The sequence below is a fragment of the Capra hircus genome, chromosome 9 (genome assembly GCF_001704415.2).
Source record: "Capra hircus breed San Clemente chromosome 9, ASM170441v1, whole genome shotgun sequence".
NCBI classification, from domain to species: Eukaryota; Metazoa; Chordata; class Mammalia; order Artiodactyla; family Bovidae; genus Capra; species Capra hircus.
Genome location: NC_030816.1, coordinates 49,057,219 through 49,070,860, shown reverse-complemented (window position 1 = coordinate 49,070,860; position 13,642 = coordinate 49,057,219). Strand labels below are relative to the sequence as shown.

The 13,642-nt window shown below is 41.7% G+C and overlaps 1 protein-coding gene across 1 annotated transcript in view; it reads right to left on the bottom strand.

Annotated features, from left to right (window-relative positions):
- CNR1 (cannabinoid receptor 1) overlaps positions 1–12,263 on the bottom strand; it is a 30,560-nt gene extending 18,297 nt beyond the window's left edge. The window contains exon 1 of the mRNA XM_018053156.1: positions 11,779–12,263. The gene's annotated coding sequence lies outside the window, so the exon portion shown is untranslated. The remainder of the gene's footprint in view (positions 1–11,778) is intronic.

Sequence of the window (13,642 nt, the reverse complement as noted above, 5' to 3'; positions counted from 1 at the left end):
CAATTAATATGAACTAAATAGCATTAGGATATTTATAAGGCTATATTTCAGTTCAAATTTATCCTTTATATATGCCTACTTATTTAACTTTTGAAGTCTTATTGAAACATAATGAATTTTAGGGCTCAAGAAATGATGCCTTTAAACAACATCAAATTAAGCACTCACTATTAGGTGACAATGCTAGAAGGAAAGCCTATCACAAAAGCAAATTAATGATACAAATGAACTGATTCCTTAGATTTGCTGACTCTTATAACCAATTCCATTAATCATTTAATTTTGCTCTGATATTGTGATGTTTCCTCCTACCAAGTGCCTTTGCATTTGTGGAGGGAGGGGTGCCTGGTGGTAGAGGGAGATACCTTTTCTATATAAGCTGTAAAGAGCATAATTGAAGCAGCCATCTGTTAAAATAGAATTTGCAGCTTTCTGATTTCATAGAAGCCATGGTCCATATACAAAATACTCCATAAGACTGTCTTTATCTGGCATATGAGATTTGATCAATAAAGGCCAAAAGCAATATGCAGAACCCAACTGGCAGGTTATCTTTACAGGTCATTGTCAAGGACAGCAATAACTTAAAATGCGCAACATGTTATCCAATGGAGCAACACAACTTTGGGTTTATTCATTCATCTTTCAATAACATAAAAAGTATCTTCTCTTTGAATCCATGAACAGACAAAAGAAGTCCAACTAAAAATCAAGTCTTGTTTCCCCAGGCTCAGATCTCAAAGTGATTAGGTGACTAAGGTAATTAAATGCACGACAGTGAAAATTCCAATTCCCAAATATTTTTAAATCAGAAACATTATGTGCCAGGCATCATGCTAAGGCTATGTACTATTTTTGTTTAATATCTACATAAATTAGGTGTTATTACAATTCCCATTCTACATATGAGAAAACTGAGGCTTAGAGAAGTGAAATTCTTTTGCCCAGCGTTTCCTACTAGAAAGGGTGGAGTTGGAACTTCAACCCAGGACTGCCTAAGTCAACACCTCTGCTCTCAACTTTGAGGTCCAGAAACCATTCTTCTTTCCATTTTTAAGGAAAAGGAAAGAACTAACTTTGAGAAAGGAGGTAATAAATATGGTACTTAATAATTTTATAACATGAACAACTAAAATCAGAAAGAAAGATCTGCTAACAGTAAAAAAAGTCGCCCAGAGCACTTGCAAATCATCCTTATCCCACGGGTTTTAGGGACAAAGTATAACAATTAACTATAAGCTATAAATCTCAGCCCTGGATTAACACCTTATTTGCAGTGGCTGTTGGCAAGTAATAAAATCTAACTTGTCTTTGCCATTATTAAAAAAAAAAAACTTATATAGACCCTTTTTTTCCTTCAGTAGTCAATTATAAGGACTGTGGACAGTAATGACACTTTCCACAACATCTGCAAGGAGTGGAGAGGGCACTTTCTTCATGTCTGAACGAGACATGATGGTTGTTGACAAAAGCTTGAAACATCCATTGCCCATACAGAGATATTCAGACTCAATGGAAATCACTCCACTTTCCACTGGGAGCAGAGTGGTTTTCTTAGGCCCAGAGAGAGACTGCCTTTCTGTGGTCAAGTTCTTAAGATCTCGCCTGGAATCCAGGCAGAAGAAATCCTCAGAAGGACTCCAAACAGGGAGAGCATGTGACTGACTTCTGGCACTCAAAGGCACAGGCACAGAGCTGTGTTACATGCAAGGTGGCAGATGGATATAAAGTTATAGGCCCTTTACATGCTTTGTGTAAAGTTTTTATTGGGCATGTACTCTGTGCTAAACACTGTGTGTGTGCACGTACTGAGTCACTTCTGTCGTGTCCAACTCTTTGCAACCCTATGAATTGAAGCCCGCCAGCCATCCCTGTCCATGGGATTCTCCAGACAAGAATACTGGAGGGGGTTTCCATGCCCTCCTCAGGGGATCTTTCCAACCCAGGGATCGAACCTATATCTCTTAAAGTCTCCTGCCTTGGCCGGTGGGTTCTTTACCACTAGCGCCACCTAGGAATCCTGCTGAACACTGCAGATATTATATATCCATGTATCACACCTAGATAATGGATGTGGGTCAAGGAAACAAGGGAAACGATTTTCCCTTCCAACAAACCCTTCAAATAAGGTCCATTCATCTGCCCTTCCCCTTCCACAGAAGACAGTAGTGAGTAGGACATGAATACATGTAACAGGCAGATGGTACGTCATCATCAAACAGTACTGACTGGGGTAAATCCCCTTCCTACATGTGCTCTGAAGTTTTCTCCCTGAAGAGACTATAGGCAATGCTGAATCATTCTATAGCAGTCTTCTTGTGTCTAAACCCTTCAGATCATGAACACCTTGAGACCAGAGTAGAGACTTGGAGTATATGGTCTTGAATGTCCTCTGCCTGGCCCTGTGCCTGGCATTAGAATGCTTGTTTACTAAATCAGTGTTGGCAACAGAGCAGGGCTATCCTAGCAGAATGACTTTTAACTGTGGCTAGTTTTCTTTGGCATAAAGTCTGTTGATCATTAGGGAAGTAAACCTGATCCTTGGTCTTATACAAACATCCATCTGAAAAGAACTGCCCAGATGTAAAAGTTACATGGAAGACATCAACAACTATTTATCCCAGGATCTTTGATCTCAGTTTCAAACAGAAGTTATATTGATGGCAAGCAGAAGTTCTGGACAAAGGTTAGGTATTTACTTTTTATTCTGATCCTTGTTCAGCCTGGTGTATTATGAACCTCAATGTTTTGCCACATAAAAACGATGTACAAGGAGATTTTTTTGAGATGCACAACTGTGAATGAATTCTAATTATACACTGTTGATAGACCTTTAAAGACAATATATAAAACTATGATTATAATGGACTTTTTCCTTTCTTCAAATGCATACTATTATGCACTGATTTTTCCCAAGTGGTTTCTCCATGTGCAAGAGTGTTTTCAAAACAACTTGTCAAGAGAAGTTATGTGAAAATTCAGCCACTAGATGGAGTGGCTTTTATAAGCCCTCAGGAATCAGTTTGTTACTCAGTTCAGTGGATACAGTTCTTGCTTTGGTTGAGCAACTTCTCCTGCTACAACATTTTATGCATTTTACAACTGAATTAATTTAAACATAAATAAGAAAACATGTTAGAGAGGGTTAAAATGGGTATTTACTATTGCCTACAAAAACAAAATTTCTAATTATTTTTCTGAGGCAAAAGGGCATTGAGAAAATTTAATATATTGATAAAAATTAATTGTAAGTATTTGGAGTTCTGCCTCAAGAAAGTAATTAAGAATGAGTAAAGGAAAGTAGTTATACTGCAAACAAATGACATGTTTATGCCAAGAGATGCTAAAAGTAAGAAGGGAATATCTTGGGAGCCCAAAATCAATTCTAATAACAAACTCAACTCATTTCTATTTTATGAAACATTTGGCTTTCCAATTTTCAATTATGAAATCACCAACACAGGTCATAACTCTGTGATGAAAAAGAATGGAAAATTATTTTCTATTCTTACAGAAGCTAAAATGGAATATTTCACAAGAGAAGTTAGTATCTGTTCAAATACTCATACAAATCAAGGATACAGTAGCTTTCTAAATAACTCAGTTTCCTTCCTATCATTTTCTTGCTGGAATAATTTTAAACATTTTTATTGTTAAGTTCAGGGTTCCATTTAAACGTGATTTTAAAAACTAGGTACTTACATATCACCTACTTTAGTTGAAAATTACCTACTTTAATAAAAAAAAATTTCAGTGTGTATGAGCAATACATGATATAAGCAGAAAAAAAATATGCTTTCAAGATGCACATTATAATGTACAAACAGAACTAGAAGAATTTGGTTTTAATAATGAAGTAAAAATATGTTTTGGAAATGTAACAAATTGTATGCAAGGTCAGAATTTTCATGCCATTGAAACTATGAAGTAGTTCTATTATACTTATTTGAGAGCTTGATTTTGAATTAAGGTTTGTGTGATACAGCTATATGATTTTGAACAGAGTTGAGGAACTAAAAGCATTGAGAAAAATGACATAAAGATAAAGAACTGGGAAATAAGATAGTTGAGCACAGGCTGGACATCTCAGCATACATCTTGAAGAACAGTCTGATAAATCACATGTGGTTTGGAAGTGCACACCTAGTTAGTTATTTTATAGGTGTGGTTTGGAAGTGAACACCTAGTTATTTTAGAAGTTGTACATGCGCGCTCAGTCACTCAGTCATGTCTGACTCTTTGCTACGCTATGGACTGTAGCCCTCTAGGCTCCTTTGTCCATGGGATTTTTCTAAGCAAGAATACTGGAGTGGGCTGCCATTTCTTCATCCAGGGTATCTTCCCGACCCAGGGTCTCCTTCATCTCCTACGTGGGCAGGCAGATTCTTTACCACTGAGCCACCTGGGAAACAACTTTATAGGTCAATGGCTCTGAAGGGATGCTCTTCAACCAGTAGCATCAGCATCACCTGGAAACTAGAGAGAAATGTAGTCGCAGGTCCAACATCAGACCTACAGAATCAAAAACTCTGTGTTTCTGAGTAGGGGCACTTCTGTGTTTTCACAAGGCCTCCAGGAGAGTCTAAGACAGTCTGAGGTTTTAGAACCATTGTTAAAGATGATGGAGACCCGTGAAAAAGATTAGATGAAGGAGGAAAATAGAACTAACCTTTAAGAAGTATCGAGGTTAGATAGGAAGAAAGAATATTCTATGAGTATAGGTTTTTCAATCATTGAAAAGGATTGTAAAGGAAGCATAAAATAATATAAAATAACCTCCCACAGAAGATCTTTAAAACCAAGCTTTTTTCTATTTGATTGAAATAGAACAATGTAGTCTAGCCTGAAAATGAGGGTAAGGAGTGAAGAACCTCTCAAGGATTTTCAGTCTCCAAGCTTCTCTGCACTTTTTCAGGAAACTTATTTGCTAGATCTTTTGTCCAGCAAAGAAAAGTGGCTTCAAGACATAACATGTACTTACTCAGCTGCAGACATAAATTAAAAACTGCATACCATTTTTTCTTAATTCTATTTACAAAGCCTAGGCAAAGTTTGATAGGACCGCTAACCACGTCTTTCACCACCATTGTGAAGGAACTCATGATTACTGAGCATAAAAGAACAGGAAAAAATAAAAGTAACACTCCAGCTTATTTTCTTTTTAAGCTGGAAATATTTCTGTTTGCTCTTCTTTTCCCCCAAACCATAAAATAATGTATCACAGGAGATGAACCCAGAAAACGACAAACTAAAATGGAAATTTTGCAGTAGGCCCAACCAATGCAAATCTATTGCAAATTATCTTACAGAACTACCCCGGTAATTATGCAATTTTCACTGCTTATAGCTGGCAGAGATCTTTCAAAAATACCTACAAGTTATAAATACATGGAAATATATCCCCAAGCACTTAAATATATGACTCTGGGCAGACTGTTTCCTCTATAATTATTTCATCAATAAAAATGGATCACAGATTACTCATAATTAGTTTCCTTAGCCGAGGACTAAAATCATTCAAACATTTCCCCCTTTTCTGGTGTGTATGAACTTAGATCTAATTTTCAAAAGTAGTTGTATATTTTCTAAAGTCATATTCCCACACAGGCAAAAACACAGAATTCTTTGGGCAATCATTTGCTTACTTTGGTTGTGAGCTAATCATGAGCTTACTTTGGTTGTATAACTTTTCCAAATCTTTTTTTTCATTTTTCTTCATGTGCATATCACTTGTTCCCCACAACTTGTACAAAAGCTAGAGAAAACATTTGGAAATTCTGGTAGCTATGCATTGAAATGAGTTGAAAATATGATCCGTTTAAGAAATAATGCTGGAATAAACCAGAATACACAGATCACAGTGGTATTAAAATAAACTTCCCTTACAAAGGAATAAATCAAGTTGATTTAAATATAACTGAGTTAGAAGTAAACAAGAGTGACAAAGACATACCACCTATGATAGTGGTTCACTTGCTATATTAATAACATCTTTTTTAGCCACCTGACCAACAGAGTTAGTTAGCGTTACTCGCTCAGTCGTGTCTGACTCTTTGCGACCCCACAGACTCTAGCCCACCAGGCTCCTCTGTCCATGGGATTCTCCAGGCAAGAACACTGGAGTGGGTTGCTATGCCCTCCTCCAGGGGATCTTTCTGACCCAGGGATCGAACCTGGGGGTCTCCTGCATTGCAGGCAGATTCTTGACTATCTGAGTCACCAGGGAAGACCAACAGAAATCAAGGTTATAAAATTTCCTATTCAAATGTCTATATGTGAAGGTGGAAATTTGGTTTTATTTTTTTTAAGCATACTGGAATTTATCACCAATTTAAAGGTAAGACTCCTTTTAACTCAATTTACAGAACTCATATTGACTCCAATTATTTCCTCTAAATATATGGCCTAAAGAAGGGATAAACAAATGATAAAGGAAAGAGGGGAACCCTCCCATGTCAACATAAACTTTGAAAAACATTCTTTCCTAATTACATTTTATTTTAATTATATTTAAATATACTACTGACATACACAGTTTGTGAAAGCATTTGCCAGTATATTCAACTCCCACAACAGATTGCCTGGCACATCTTTGAAAAACGCTTCTGCTTTTCTTTAAAAAGCAATAGCATAGAATTTGCGAGTGAGAATAAAAAAATAGATATTACACTGTTGAATTTTGGAAACTATGCTGTACTTTATCTCCTGAAGTGAAAAAAAAATTTTAATGCTATTCAGAGTTGATAATGATGGTAAGGAATCATGCCAAAGGTATCCAATTTCATTTCAACGAATCCAAACTCTAAACAATTAAAAATCCAAATCACAGTGGAAAAATAAGACATTAGATAATAAAATATCATACTTCTAGGGGAAAAAGATTTTTCATCTGTGTTAGAAGAAAATGGAACTTAAATCCTTTCATTCAAAAATGCAAAATTTACTTTGAGAGGCTTATTCGAAAGGACAGACTATAATGCAATAATAGCACTAGGGGGTAAAAAACAATGAGTCGGCCAAAAAAAAACCAAAAACAAAACCACAAATTCCCATCTGACCAGTCTCAACTCACATGTTCACTAACAAAAGAAAACAAGCAAAGCAAAACTTTGAAAGCTTTCCTAAAGTGCAGGTGTGAACATTTCCCCAGCTGGGGCTCAAACGGAACTCATAGTATTTCAGTACAACTGCAATGACTCTGCCAGACCCATTTGCTCAGATTAGGGGAGTAAACAGTTCTTTCCTCAAAAACCTATATGAATGCACCTCTGACCCTCAGATTTCCATGCTCCCTAAGTTATGAAATTAACCTGTCCAAGTGAAACTTTCAAATTAGAGGAGATTCCAAAGTTATTCACCAATCATCTATATGAAAAGTACTTCCAATATATGGAAAGCAGCCATGAAAATCAGATCAAGAATATATTTGTCATCTCAACTGCCCTAGAAAAACTGTTACAATGAAATGTACTTTATTTTCCATGAGGCACCTTGTTCAGTAAAGAAATATAACCCGGGAAAGCTTTTTAGTAAATATTTTATGGTAAGAACTAGAGGTAATCACACTGATTACTTGAAGCAACAACTTTGACCTCTGATCACTGATATGTCATAGACATACCTATTATCCATGCAGGCCTGTTTGAGACAGAAGTTCATCTAACCTCATATCATTTGAGGAGTACCAAGAGAAGCACTGGAAAACCACTAAAAGAGCCTTCCCCTTTTCTCCTCACAAATTTCCCATAGTTTTAACTTACTTGTAATAGCATTATAATGTGTTTTATCCAAGAAATGGAACTATATTAATATGCATCTTGTGACATAGTGATAACTTTGTGTGTGTGTGTGCATGCTCAGCTGTGTCCAACTCTTTGTAATCTGTGGACTGTAGCCCACCAGGCTCCTCTGTCCATGGGATTCTCCAGGCAAGAACACTGCAGTGGGTTGCCATGCCCTCCTCCAGGGGATCTTCCCAACCCAGGGATGGAGCCCATGTCGCTCACGTCTCCTGCACTGGCAGGCGGGTTCTTTACCATAGCGCCACCTGAGAAGCCCATAATAACCTTGTGTATCTTCTCCCAACTTTCTTCTCAAAATTAATAAACAACCAGTGAAAACTGTGTTAAACACAACAGTCAGTGTTTATGAGAAAACTATAATTGAATGTGGTGCTGCCCATCCTGGCATCTTCGCAAGATTCTTAGAACATAGGAGACTGGAACAGATTTCCACTCTCCTGGAAAATAAGAACAGTCTTGTTTTGATTCAAGGTGGGTACTTCCTTTGGCCTTGAGTTGTCCATGTCCATCGGCACAGTTCCCTTGAATTTGGACATTTCCCCAAATTTGTAGAATTTATTTAAAATCTGAATCATATGTTCAAATATATCAAGCAACATGTCTTAATTTTTAATTTAGTTGTAATTATACATCCAGGAAAAAAAATTTGTTCATATACACATATAAAGGTGTATTTATACATCCTATCATCTTAAATTCTGCAATCTATAACTTGACATTACATATACTCTGGATGATATTTATTGTTTCTTTTAGTCCAGAAAATATTTGGGAGAAAACTAAGTTGATCTGCAATATGTTATGAGGTTAACTCAATCTAACCTAAGAATATAGATTAGTGGATAAATGGTTTTCAAAACATTGAAGAGCAATTTAGTTACAAAGTGCTGAACCTTCCAATCCCTCAAAAACAGGATTCATGTGGTTATACTGTAAAGTTAATATTATCATGAGAACAGGATTAGGCAAGAACTGGAGACTCGGAGGGAAAACAGGAGGCTAAAATTTTACCAATGCAAAATATATCCAGTGGTTTTGATTTCCTCATTAACTTTTCCACCAGCCTTCATCCATGGAAAAAAAAAAAAAACTCAGAAGAGTTTATGGCCCCTCAAAATATAGATATGCAATATAGAAACCTGGCCTTGGCATAGTTTTTCAAGCAATGTTGGATCCAGGTGATTTCAGAGTCAGAAGCAGAATTATAAATAATTTAAGCCCAAAGGCTGGCTTCACTCTAATTTGTTAGTTCAATTAGAAGATGATGAATACAAAAATAAAAGAGACAGACTTACACTGGTGGTGACACAGCATCCCCTTCTGCAGGAATGAAAGCTCTCATCTGTGTGCTTCACGCAACGGAACTACCATCATTACCCCCAAGAATAACAGGCAGCAGACTAACAGGCAGGCTCCATCTTCCTAACCAAATTCAAGATGCTATAACCAAATCTTGTTTTACTCATCATGTGTTGTGAGGTATTTCCAAGTTTGATTTATTACTCTCTTTTGCAGCATTCCTGGAGAGCTAATTATGGGAAATAATCCTTTTCCTTATTAGGCCAACTGTTTTCTGGGAAGAAACATTTGGTAAGTCTGGTGAACTAAAAACTGCTATGAGAAGTTCCATTTCATAATAGTTTATTCTGATAAGCCAAGTATTCCAATTCTAATTCCACTTAATAGGCAAGACAACCTTAGAGCCTGTCTAAATTTCCTGGTGGTGAATATTAGTTCCGAGTTAAAGCAAAGAAGTATGTCACACCATTGTTTTGAAAGAGTTTTTCAGGCTTTGCCTTAGTAATTTAATAAGCTGACACTGCATACTAAACACATATCAGCACAACCACTGGGATTGCTGCTTTCTTGAGAAAAGAGGTAACCCGATTCAAGGAGTTTTCTTTTGGAAGAGGCTATGACAAGCCACAAATATAGTGGTTCTTCTGGAGAATTTCATTCCCAGCAGTTTCGTCTTGGTAACATTTAACAATTTCACTATTTTAACATTTTGAAATGCCAAAAAGAACACAGTGATCCTGCAGCTAGGCTTATTAGAGAAGAACAATCTCACAGGCGAGACAGGGAGGCACGTGGTCCACTGGGAAAAGGGTAACAGAAAAAGACAGAAAACAGTAGATAACAAACAAAGCCGAGCACTACTCCAATGTAAGATGGGACTTTTTTTCCACCGGAAGGTGAATCTTCTCTCTCCAAAGTGAATAATGTCATTTACAGCTTCTTTTAAGGGACAGGGCATAACATTCTTTTTAATATGCATATTTACTGATGCTGTCTATTAAAGGGGGAGATATGAATATAATGTGCCTTTTAACCATGAATATGAAAGCATAGTAATTTTCTTTATGAAAGGTCAGAACCAAGCATTACCCCACTGTGGCATTATTTTACCCCAGAAAGGCTTAGGAACACAAGGAAACCTTTCCCGGTCAGACACTTGATACCTACCTGAGCCAAGACTGCTCCTTGCCTGGAGTAGAGACATCTTTAGTATAAAAAGAGTTCGTTTACAGTAAGTTCTCTTGATAACCTAAGATAGTTTTTACAAACCATATCCAAGTGTCTTGCCTAACTGTGGTAACTGTTATTGCACCCTCAGTAACTGCCTGCAGTATGCAATGTTTAAAATTCTGGAGATGCATGGATTCTATTCATGTATAGGTAATCAGAAAATAATCTGTGTCACTTAAGAAACTATACGTAGCCTTTCTGAGAACATTGGTCCTAAATGAGTTAGAGAACAGAGGAGGGGCAAGGAGTACCAGGGAAAAAAAGGAGAGAGAAAAAAAATCAATCAGTGTATCTTCTCCTGCAAACTGTCAGCAGGGTGGGATTAGAAAAACAACACTTTAAATCAGATAAAGTCCTATGGGAACCTTAAAGGTTGGTTGCTCTGAGCTTCTCAGGATTCTGCAAAATAGATTGATGGCAGTGGTCACCCATTGATACTCAGTGTCCACTGAGTTTCCCCAGAGAAATTGCATTTCCCCCATTGTTCAAAAGATATTAACTTGGTAATAAAAATGAGAAGAAGTTATGGAACCCACTGAGATATATTTCAACACCTTTAAAACCAGTAGATCTGTTCTAATCTCTTATTGGATTAAATGCCCGAGGATGCTAATACATGAAGAAAATAACAACAAAGGCAAGAACAGCACTATCTGAAGGAAAATACAAAAGATGCGAGACAAAATAATGAATAGGTGACTCATTTTTTTCTCATCTGTTCAACTGAAAACTAAAATCAGAAATACGCATGATGCTTTTAAACTTTCAAATGACCAAATGACAGTTTCTCAGGTCTGTCACAGCAAACACATTCTCATTCACAGGAGCTGATCATTTGTGATTGTGAGCCTTGGCAAGAAATGTCTTTTAAACAGACAACACCAACTTTTTTTCATCTAATGGCTACTTCTGAATTCAATGGTTCCATCACCATTCAAATTTAGTTATCAGTTAAATGCTAATTTTTTTCCTCAAAGAAAAGTGGTTCCTGTAGCTATATTTTTATATGCAAAAGTTTATTACTTGATATACATTTCTTTATATGACATTTAATAATCCGACTTTGGACAGCTTCTAGGTTTGGTGCAGAGATCGATGTATTTCTTCAGGAAGACTCAGCTGCTGATAGGGTTTAGAGACATTAAGCACCAACTCAAGCACCCGTTTTTCAAACATGCACAATTACACATTTTCCACAAACAGACATCAGTGCATACAGACAGCCAGGTGCTCACACATTCAATAACTAGTAAATGGTAGAAACCTCCAGAAGTAGCAGAGACCACAGTTAACAGGCTGGGGCTCTACGGCTTAGTAAACATCAGTGCACAATTCGCTCACACGGAATCAGAACTCCACGAAGGACACTTGGGAACCACACTGGTCAGCACCCGAGGGGGCGGGAGGCGGAAGAAGTATTTACAAATGCAACTCTACCAGGTCTTACCCTTCGCATCCCCCGGTCCTCGCGGGAGAAGCTCCCTCGGCACCTCTCGCCCGGCGCAGGGGCTGCTTCTCTGCTTGAACGAAACGTCCCCCCACCTGACTCTACGGAGAGCTCTGCCGGGAACCGAGGCGCCCCGCCCGGGCCAGGGGAAGGCACTGGCGCCGCGGGAGCCGAGAAAGAGGCGGAGGCGGAAAAGAAGTGGAGAAGGAAGGGGTGGCCGAGGGAGTCGCGAGAGGGAGGCGGCGCCGGCGCGGGGATGCGGGCGAGGAGGGGTGGGGTGGAGCGGGGTGTGCCTCCGTCGGTCGGTCAGGAAGTCAGTCGGTCCGCTCAGCCCGCGCGCCGGCGTCCCCTGCCTCCAGCGCCAGCCCGCGACGGTGATCGCGACTGGCGCCCCCTGCGCTCGCGAGCCTCGCCCCTTGCCGGGGCTCCTCGCTGGGTCCTCCCGCTCGCCCCGCCTGGCCCGGCGTGGGGCCGCCCGTTTCCGCCAGCCCGGGCGCCCGTCGCCTCGCCCGGCGCGCGCGGTCCCCGACTCTCCCTGCGCTCGCGCTCTGGCTCCCTCTCGCTCCGGTCCCATTTATGAAGCGCGGTCCCATCACGTGTTAATGAGCCTTTGTCCTGCCCTGGCAGCGGCGGCGGCACAGACCCCGCCGAGGGAACTGTGCGGGGAGGGACCGGCGCGCGGCGCCCGCGGCTCCAAACTTTGCTGGCGCGAGGGGACCCGCCGCTGGCGCCGGCCCCGGGGCCAGAGGGGACGAGCCTCTCTGGCCCGCGTCACCTACTTCTCTTCCTCCATCTCTGCCGCCGCCCCGGTCCCCGGGGGCCCCACTGCCATGACCTGCCTCTCCTTCCAGACACTCTCACACTCTGGCCGAGCCAAGAAAGGGCTCGTGCCTGCACCGGCCCCGACCTCGAGGCCATGAATCACGCGCGCCCAGCCAGCGCGCAGCGACAACACCTTGCGCGGGGGTCACGTCTGGGCCAGCGGGCTGAGCCGGAAGGGAAGGGGGAGAGGAGAGGAGAGACTAGGCGGCGGCGAGCCCCACCCAGATCCCCCCAGTTCCGGGCCGCTTCCGCGGCAGGCGGCCACTAGCCGGGCCGGGGTCAGGCGAAGCCCGGGGACCGCGCCGCGCAGCCCCCGAGTCCCCGTGCTACCTGGCAGAGGCCACGCGGCCACCTGTTCTCCGCCCTCGGGCGCCGCCTGGTTCCGCGCCGGGCGCCTCCTCCAGCCTCCGCCTTCCCCGCCCGGCGCGGACCACTCGGGCGCGCACCACCCGCCCGGCCCCGGCTGCAAACATTTGGGCTCCGTAGGCGGCTGGCTCTGCGCCTTCCTGCCCGGAGCGCCCCCTCCCCAGCCGGGGTTGGGGGGACCCCGCGCCTCGCACCTTCTTGCAGGAAGAGGACGCCCCCTTCCAACGCCGGGCGGGGGGCGCCCGGGACTCGCGGGCAGCCGCGGCAGGCGCCTGGGGATCCGTTGTGCACCCGGCTGCCGCGGCAGGAATTAGGGGACATGCTCGTTAATTGGTTCCACTATCAGCCGCTGTCTGCCTCCCGTGTGCACGGATCAAACCTTAATTGGTCTTTACATTTATCATGGTGAATTGCGAACCTACAAACAAGCCCCAGCCGCTGTTTCAGCAGAAAAGGCCCTCCCCCTTTCCCCGGGGCCAGGCGGGGCTGTAGCGGCGGCGATCCCGGTTATTGAGACATCTTTATCTCTCCGGAGTTGAGTCGGGGGAGGACTGCCTGGTTTCCACCTGATGGCAGCCAGGTCCTCCGGACCCAACAGCCCCGCGGAAAACCCTTGGTTCGGTTCCTTCACAAGCTCTCCTCTCCTTGACAGCCTCAGCGTTCGTTTTATGACATC